We start from the raw sequence: 8,273 nt of genomic DNA on the forward strand, positions 1-8,273 counted from the left end.
AAACAATGAAAAATAACATATTATTATGGAAATCAGGGAGAAAATAGACAGTTTAATATTTAATATGCTTAATGTCAAATAACAATTAAGACACATAATTCAAATAGCATGTAACAATTAATGCAGGAATTCAAGAATTAATATTTGACAAAGGATAGGAGAGAAATAATTATTATAATAATTAATTCATGATTTAAAATGATTTATGATTTTTCAAGTAATTATGCAAAGAATTAATTTGACGACGTATAGACACTCGTCACCTCGCCTATACGTCGTTCACGTGCATTTCACATAACAAATAGTTTAACGGTTCTATTCCCTCAAGTCAAGGTTAACCACGACACTTACCTCACTTTGTAAATTCTAATCAATTACTCGACCACAACTTTTCCTTTTAAATTTGTCTCCAAAATCTTCAAATCTATTCATAAACAATTCAATATACTCAATACGAATCATAGAAATTAATTTCATATGAATTTACTAATTTTTCGTATAAAACTCCAAAATTCATTACAATATTCGACAGTGGGACCCACGTATCAAATCTCGGAAAAACTTACGAAATCCGAACACCCGTTTCGATACGAGTCCAACCATATAAAATTTATCAAATTCCGATATCAAATGGACCTTCAAATCTTAAATTTTTGTTTTTGGAAGATTTTATAAAAATCTGATTTTTCTTCCATAAATTCACGGATTCATGATATAAATGAGTATGAAATCATAAAATATAATCAATATAGGATAAGGAACACTTACCCCAATATTTTTCCGTGAAAATCGCCTAAGAATCGCCTTACCCGAACTCAAAAATTGGAAATGGTTGTAAATGGGTCGAAACCCCATTTCCAGAACTTAAGTTCTGTTTTTCAGATTTGTATTCATCGCGATTGCGGAAATTCGTTCGCGATCGCGTAGAACAAAATTTGCCCAGGTTTGTTTAACACTACGCGATCGCGTATAAGGCCATGCAATAGCAGAGAACAATTTCTCAGCCTTACGCGACCGCGTAGCACAATTTCGGTGCTTCAGCTTCTGCCTCATTCCTTCTTCGCGATCGCAGCTTTGAGCTCGTGTTCGCAGCGCACTGGGAGCTAGCCTTTCGTGTTTGCGTGCCTATCTTCACGAACGCGAATAGTAAAACTCACGGCTTAAAATTTTCTCTTCGCGATCGCAGGAATGGCTTCACGATCGCGAAGCACAATGCACCACATGACAGCAGAAGCTCAAAAACCAGTTTTTCTAAGTTCAAAATCATCCCGTAGCCTATACGAAACTCACCCGAGCCCTCGGGGCTCCAAACCAAACATGCACCCAAGTCCTAAAATATCATACAAACTTTCTCGCATGATCAAATTATCAAAATAACACCTAGAACTACGAATCGGACATCAAATCAAAGGAAGTTTTCATGAAAACTTTAAAACTTATATTTTCACAACCGGACGTCCGTATCACGTCAAATCAACTCCGATTCTCACCAAATTTGGTAGACAAGTCATAAATATTATAGTATAGCTATACCGAGCTCCGGAACCAAAATACAGACCCGGGGTCAATAAATCCAACATCAGTAATTTCTTAAAAATTATTAAGCTTTCAAGCTTTTAATTTTTTCATCAAAATTCATATCTCGGGCTAGGGACCTCGGAATTCGATTTCGGGCATACGCCCAAGTCCTAAATCGCTATACGGACCTAATGGAATTGTCAAAACATTGATCCAGGTCCGTTTGCTCAAAATGTCGACCAAATCCAACTCAGTTGAGTTTTAAAGCTCTATTTTACATTTTAATCCATGTTTCACATAAACACTTTTCGAAAAATTGTACGGACTACGCACGCAAGTTGAGGAATGATAAATGATACTTTTAGAGGTCTTAGAACACAAAATTACTTATTAAATTTAAATATGACATTTTGGGTCATCACAACTTGTGTTTGAGCTTAAATGATAGTGAATTGCACTTATTATGTATTTTATGCCTTGCAGGATGTGATTTTGTAATGACCCGACATGTCGTTTTAAGAATTAATACCCCATTCAGTGACTTAAGATCTTGAGCAGCTTTGCAATATGTATTATGACCCGCGGGTGTAGTTGAGTTTGATTTACTGAAGATTCAGAATTAAAATAAAAGAACAATCCTTATTTAGAAGCTTAAATGGAAAGAGTTGACCGGAGAGTTGACTTTTAAGCAAACGACTCTGGAACAGAATTTCGATGATGTCAATAGCTTTGTATGGTGATTATGGACTTAGGAACGTGTCCGGAAAATTATTTGGAGGTCTGTAGAGGAATTTGGCTTGAAATGGCGAAAGAAGAATTTTTGAGAAGTTTGACCGGGGAGTGACCTTTTGATATCGGGGTCGGAATCTGATTTCGGAAATTTGAATAGCCTCGTTATGTCATTTATGACTTGTGTGCAAAATTTGAAGTCATTCCGGATTGATTTGATAGGTCCCGACGTCGTTTATGGAAACTTGAAATTTCAAAGTTCATTAAACTTGAATTGGGGTATGATTCGTGGTTTTAACGTTGTTTGATATTATTCGAGGTTTTGACTAAGTCCGTAATATGTTTTGAGACTTGTTGGTATGTTCGGACGGGGTCCCGAGTGGCTTGGGTGAGTTTCGAGGTGGTTTCGGATAATTTCTAAGCCATATATAGCTGCTGTCTTTTGGCTACAGCAGTGTGCTATGCGATAGCGTGGAATTATCTTGTTGTGTACCAAAATTTATGGTTGATATACTACAGGCTATCCAGGAAGAGTTTGGAAATCGCGAAGAAGAAATTTGTGTTGCATAGGGCTGATTTTGGAAGCTTATATATCCATATCTATAAGGAATTGGGAGATGACCAAAACATGAAAATTGTAGCTCTTGGTGTCTAGCTTTCAGAAAGTTAAACTATTCATTATTTGGAGTTATGTACAAAATGTTATGACCGTTATACTAGAGGCTGTCCGGAAGAAGTAGGACAAGGTTGTTGGGGAATTTGTTCTTCGCGATCACGGGAGAATGGCCGCGATCGCATAGAGTAAAAAAGGGCTGGAAAAACTTTGTTTTGCCACAATCGTGGATGTTTTTCCGCGATCGCATAGAGGAAATGACTGGGCAACAGATTTAAGTTCTGATCTTTGACGATTTGGAGCTCGGGGAGAGGCGATTTTAGGGAGATTTTCTAGGGAAACATCGGGGTAAGAGTTCTTAACTCAATTTTTGTTAAGTTACCCGAATATATTTTTGTTTTTATCATTAAATTAGTGTTTTGGGTTGAAAATGGTAGAAATTTTATAGACACTAAATTGAAGATTTGGAGGTCGATTCATTATCAGAATTTGATAAAATTGGTATGGTTGAACTCGTATCGGAATGGGTGTTCGGATTTCGTAAAAAATTCGTCGGGTTCCAAGAGGCGAGCGTCGCGTTGACTTTTTAGAATAAATTTTCAAGTCGACGTTTTATTATCCAGAATTGTTTCCGATGAATTTTAATGAAGTTATACAATTAATTTGGATAGATTTGAGCTGTCCGGAGGTCAATTCAAGCAAGAAGGCTATTTTGGAATATCGGCCTAATTTCAAAAAGATAAAATGTCTTGCCTGACCTCGAGTGGGGGAATTACCCCTTAGGCATCGAGTCTTATGTGCCATTTGTGAAATGTAAAAAGCCGTGTAAGCGAGGTGACAAGTACGTACTCGGGGTTATATGTACAAATTTTATTGAGTTAAAGTCTTAGGCATATTGTGTAATAAATTGGATAATTGTTGGCATTTATTTAATCATCTGTTTTCCATGCTTCAATTCACATTTATTGAATTTATTTTTATATGATGATTTGATGTGAATGTTACCCGTATATTTATGTGAATTCCATGAGTTTGATGGTTTGATATTCTTGAAAATTAATTTCATTATGGATTTTCCCTCTCTAAATAATTAATTAAATGAACTTAAGAAGAGGTGTTTACGTAATTATTGAGAATTGTGCTGGGCATATTACTGGTTGATTTATGTTGCCCTTATTGTTATTTGTTTCCTATTACTTTGTATATCATATTGCACAGGTTATTAGACTAGTGAGTATCTTGATTGTACCTCGTCTCTACTCCACTAAGGTTAGTCTTGATACTTACTGGGTACCGACCGTGGTGTACTCATACTACACTTCTACACATTTTTGTGCAGAGTAAGGTATTGGAGCTACCAGACTCGGACAGAGTTAAAGTGAGATCACAAGAATTCAAGGTAGAGCTACTTGGTCGTCGCAGTCCCTTAGAGTCTTTTCATTTCATTGTACTGTTAATTTTTAATCAAACAATATTATATATTCGGTCCTCGTGATCATTCCATGTATACAGTTAGAGTTCGTGACTCAGTACTACCGGTCTTGGGAAGGTTGCTATATTTGTAATTATTTCCTTTGTTAGTTTCTATTTTTTTAAAAATATGGCTTCAAAAATGTAATTGAAATCGGCTTACCTAGTGTTAGAGACTTGGTGCCATCATGACGCATGTGGCGAGATTTTGGGTCGTGATAGATTCCGAGTTAAAACGATAATCGGGAGCTTAATCAAACAAGTTGGAGCTTTGAATTCTGAGTAAAAGCCCAAGGGATTAAACTGGGATCGCATTCGGGGGTCGAGGACCAAGTCTGTATATCAAAAATCGAAGAGGCAGTTTTACTCTATAAAACATGCACAACCCCCTGCATGGGGCGGCGTGGTAGTGCTTTGTGTTGATGTCTGTCAGATACTGCTCTCTGAACTTCCCCACTAGCGCCCCACGTGGGGCACCGCATGGCGCGGGGCGCCTGTACAATTTTCTCAGAGTATTTACCTGTTTCTGTTTGGAAATGGTAGATTCATCCGGGCCCACTCCTATATGGTATAAATACACCAAAAAGATATTTTTGAAAGGACTTTTGACCTTTGAAGCTTTGGGGGAGCATTGGAGGCTACAAGACTCTTGATTTCAACATCTTTCCATCAATTCAATACGGAAGTTTGGATTGTAACGTTAGATTGATGCTTTCTCACTCTTTAATTATATTTGTGATGACTTCCTCCATAATTATGGAGTAGTTACCGTAAGGTTTGACATGATTTGGTGACTGGGTTGTTGTTTATAGATTTCACTACTGCTTAATATCTTGAATTTATTGGAGGAGCTTTAATATAGTTGTGATTTTATTCTTTAGAGTGTTTAATCGAAAGAGGCCCATCTTATTAAATATTATTGCAGCGTATGCCTCAGTTTAGTTTGGTGATTCTTTGAAATAATCGAGAGAGAATTTTGAGTTATCGTTTACATTAAGATTGAAAAATATTCGCGAGAAGTTTCTCTTAGATCATTCCTACCAATAGATTCTTGCATGTTTTAACGCACATCATGTTAGTTTATTTGAAAGATTTAGATTGAATCGAGAGAGGATTCTGAATCGGAATTATAATCTAGTCACCTATTGAATTCGTGAGAATCGATAGAACATCAAGAATGAAATATAACAATATCATATCCAGAATAACAATCTTGCACTTATCATGTCAAAACCTTTATTTTTCACATTGATAAGAAACCGACTCTGCTAATCTCTAGTTCTTTGCCATAAATTGTCAATTGCTTTACTTTAGTAGTTAATTAAGTTCGTAATCATTCCAATCAAGTTTTGATCAACCTGAATAGCAGTTAAACAAGGAATTTCTAGAGCATTATTTAAATCCAGTCCCTATGGAGATAATAATCATAGTATTTTCTTTGGCTAGCAAGGTGCTTTTGCAGATGCAAGCTTATGCTAAATTCTTGACAGAGAAATTGTCCAAAAAGCGAAAAGTGATAGAGACATTGGTTATCAAGCTCACAGAGCATTGTAGTTCCATTCTGCAAAACAAGCTCCCTCAAAAGTGTGGAGATCAAGGGAGTTTCACTATACCTTACTCTTTAGGAAGTACTAAATTTGAAAAATCAATGTGTGATTCAGATGCTTCCATTAACCTTATTCATTTTTCTATTTCAAGAAATTGGAGGGAGAGATTGGAGAAATCAGTGGTAGTTCTCATCGTGTCTGTGCTTAAAGAAATTGGGATCTTGAGGTTATTATGTTGTGAAGGTTGGGGTTTGGTTCAACACAAGTGTGGGGTTTAATGTGTAAATGTATATGTATTAAAGTGCACTGGGAGGTGTATTCACTATATCTAAATGTATCCTACCCGTCCCCCATCCTATATTACAATCAATTAAAGTCCTACTTGTTCCTTGACTAAATGAGCACATATTAGTAGAGTAATACAGTACGGGCAAGCCTATGGTACGTTTTCTGTAGCGTATAAATTCTATTTCTAAGAGTGAGTTAATTCTCTATATCTTGAGTTCCTATTTGTCCTTGAATTTTATAGCGTGGGGAATTACTCTCTATCTTGGGTGTGAGGGCACATGATTTGCTAAGGAAAGGTAATGTCTTTGGCCTCTGCGTTAGAGTAAGTGAGCAGGTTTTTGAAAAATATGTGGCGCGTGTGAGTCGAATCTTGAGGGTAGGATGTTATTATAGGGTGCTTGGTTTGCTTTAAATATTCTTGGCATGATGCATTTGGGAAGTTGTCTGATAAGAAGGTCATCTCTACGTGAAGTGTAGTTCGATTGTTCGAGGACGAGCAATGTTTAAAGTGTGGGGTCTTGATGGTAAGTTAGAAACTCGTATTTTAGTCATAGTTTGCACTCTAATTACTGTATTTTACTTGTATTTGAGCTAAAATGATAGTTAATTATACTTATTATGTATTTTATGCCTTGCAGAAAGTGATTACGAGTTAAACAAATAATCAGGAGCTTAATCGAACAAGTTGGAGCTTTGAAGTTTGAGTAAAAGCCCAAAGGATTAAACTAGAATCGCGTTCGGGGGTCGAGGACCAAGTCTGGATATCAAAAATCGAAGATACAATTTTACTCTATATAAAATGCACAACCGCACAGCATGGGGCAGCGCGACAGTGGTTTGTGCTATTGTCTATCAGAAACTGCTCTCTAAACATCCCCATTAGCGCCCCGCGTGGGGCGGCGCATGGCGCGGTGCGCCTGTATAATTTTCTCAAAGTATTTTCCTGTTTCTGCTTGGAAAGGGTAGTTTCGTCCGGGCCTACTTCTATATGGTATAAATACACCAAAACGATGTATTTGAAGGGACTTTTGACCTTGGAAGCTTTGGGAGAGCATTGGAGACTACAAGACAGGTGATTTCATCATCTTTCTATCAATTCAATACGGGAGTTTGGATTGTAACGTTAGATTGATGCTTTCTTACTCTTTAATTATATTTGTGATGACTTCCTCCATAATTATGGAGTAGTTTACCTTAGGGTTTGACATGATTTGATGACTGGGTTGTTGTTTATGGATTTCACTATTGCTTAATTGCTTGAATTTATTGGAGGAGCTAGCTTTAATATAGTTGTGATTTTATTCTTTATAGTCTATAATCGAAAGAGCAACATATTATTGAATATTATTACAGCGTATGCCTCAGATTATTTTGGTGATTCTTTGAAGTAATCGAGAGAGCTTTTTGAGTTATCATTTAAATTAAGATTGAGAAATATTCACTAGAAGTTTCTCTTAGATCATTCCTACCAATAGATTCTTGCAAGTTTCACCACACTTCACGTCAGTTTATTTGAAAAATTTAGATTTAATTGAGAGAGGAGTCTGAATCGGAAGTATAAGCTAGTCACTTATTATATTTGTGAGAATCGATAGAACCTCAAGAGTGAAATATAACTATATCATATCCAAAATAACAATCTTGCACCTATCATGTCAAAACCCTTATTTCTCACATTGATATGAAACCAACTCTGCTAATCTCTAGTTATTTTCCGTCAATTGTCAATTGCTTCACTTTAGTAGTTAATAGTATTTCATAATCATTCCAATCAAGTTTTGATCATCCTGAATAGCAGTTAACCCAAGAATTTCTAGAGCATTGTTTAAATTCAATCCCTATGGAGATGATAATCATTCTATACTATCATTGGCTAGCGAGCATTAACTTTGTGTTGTGTTTTGTGCTCGTCAAATACGTGCGTTTGACCTTTTTATAAGCTTATCCAAACACACTTTAAATAATAGTAATTGGGATAAGATATGGTTCTATTTTTACATAAATTTGATACTTTCACTTTCTAAAATGTTATGGTTCTTAATATCCTGCTAGTAATACTAAATTAACCTATTTGAGTGAAATTGTAATATTATTTTTAGACGTGAAGG

Source organism: Nicotiana tomentosiformis, chromosome 11 (assembly GCF_000390325.3).
Source record: "Nicotiana tomentosiformis chromosome 11, ASM39032v3, whole genome shotgun sequence".
In the NCBI taxonomy this organism is placed as follows: domain Eukaryota; kingdom Viridiplantae; phylum Streptophyta; class Magnoliopsida; order Solanales; family Solanaceae; genus Nicotiana; species Nicotiana tomentosiformis.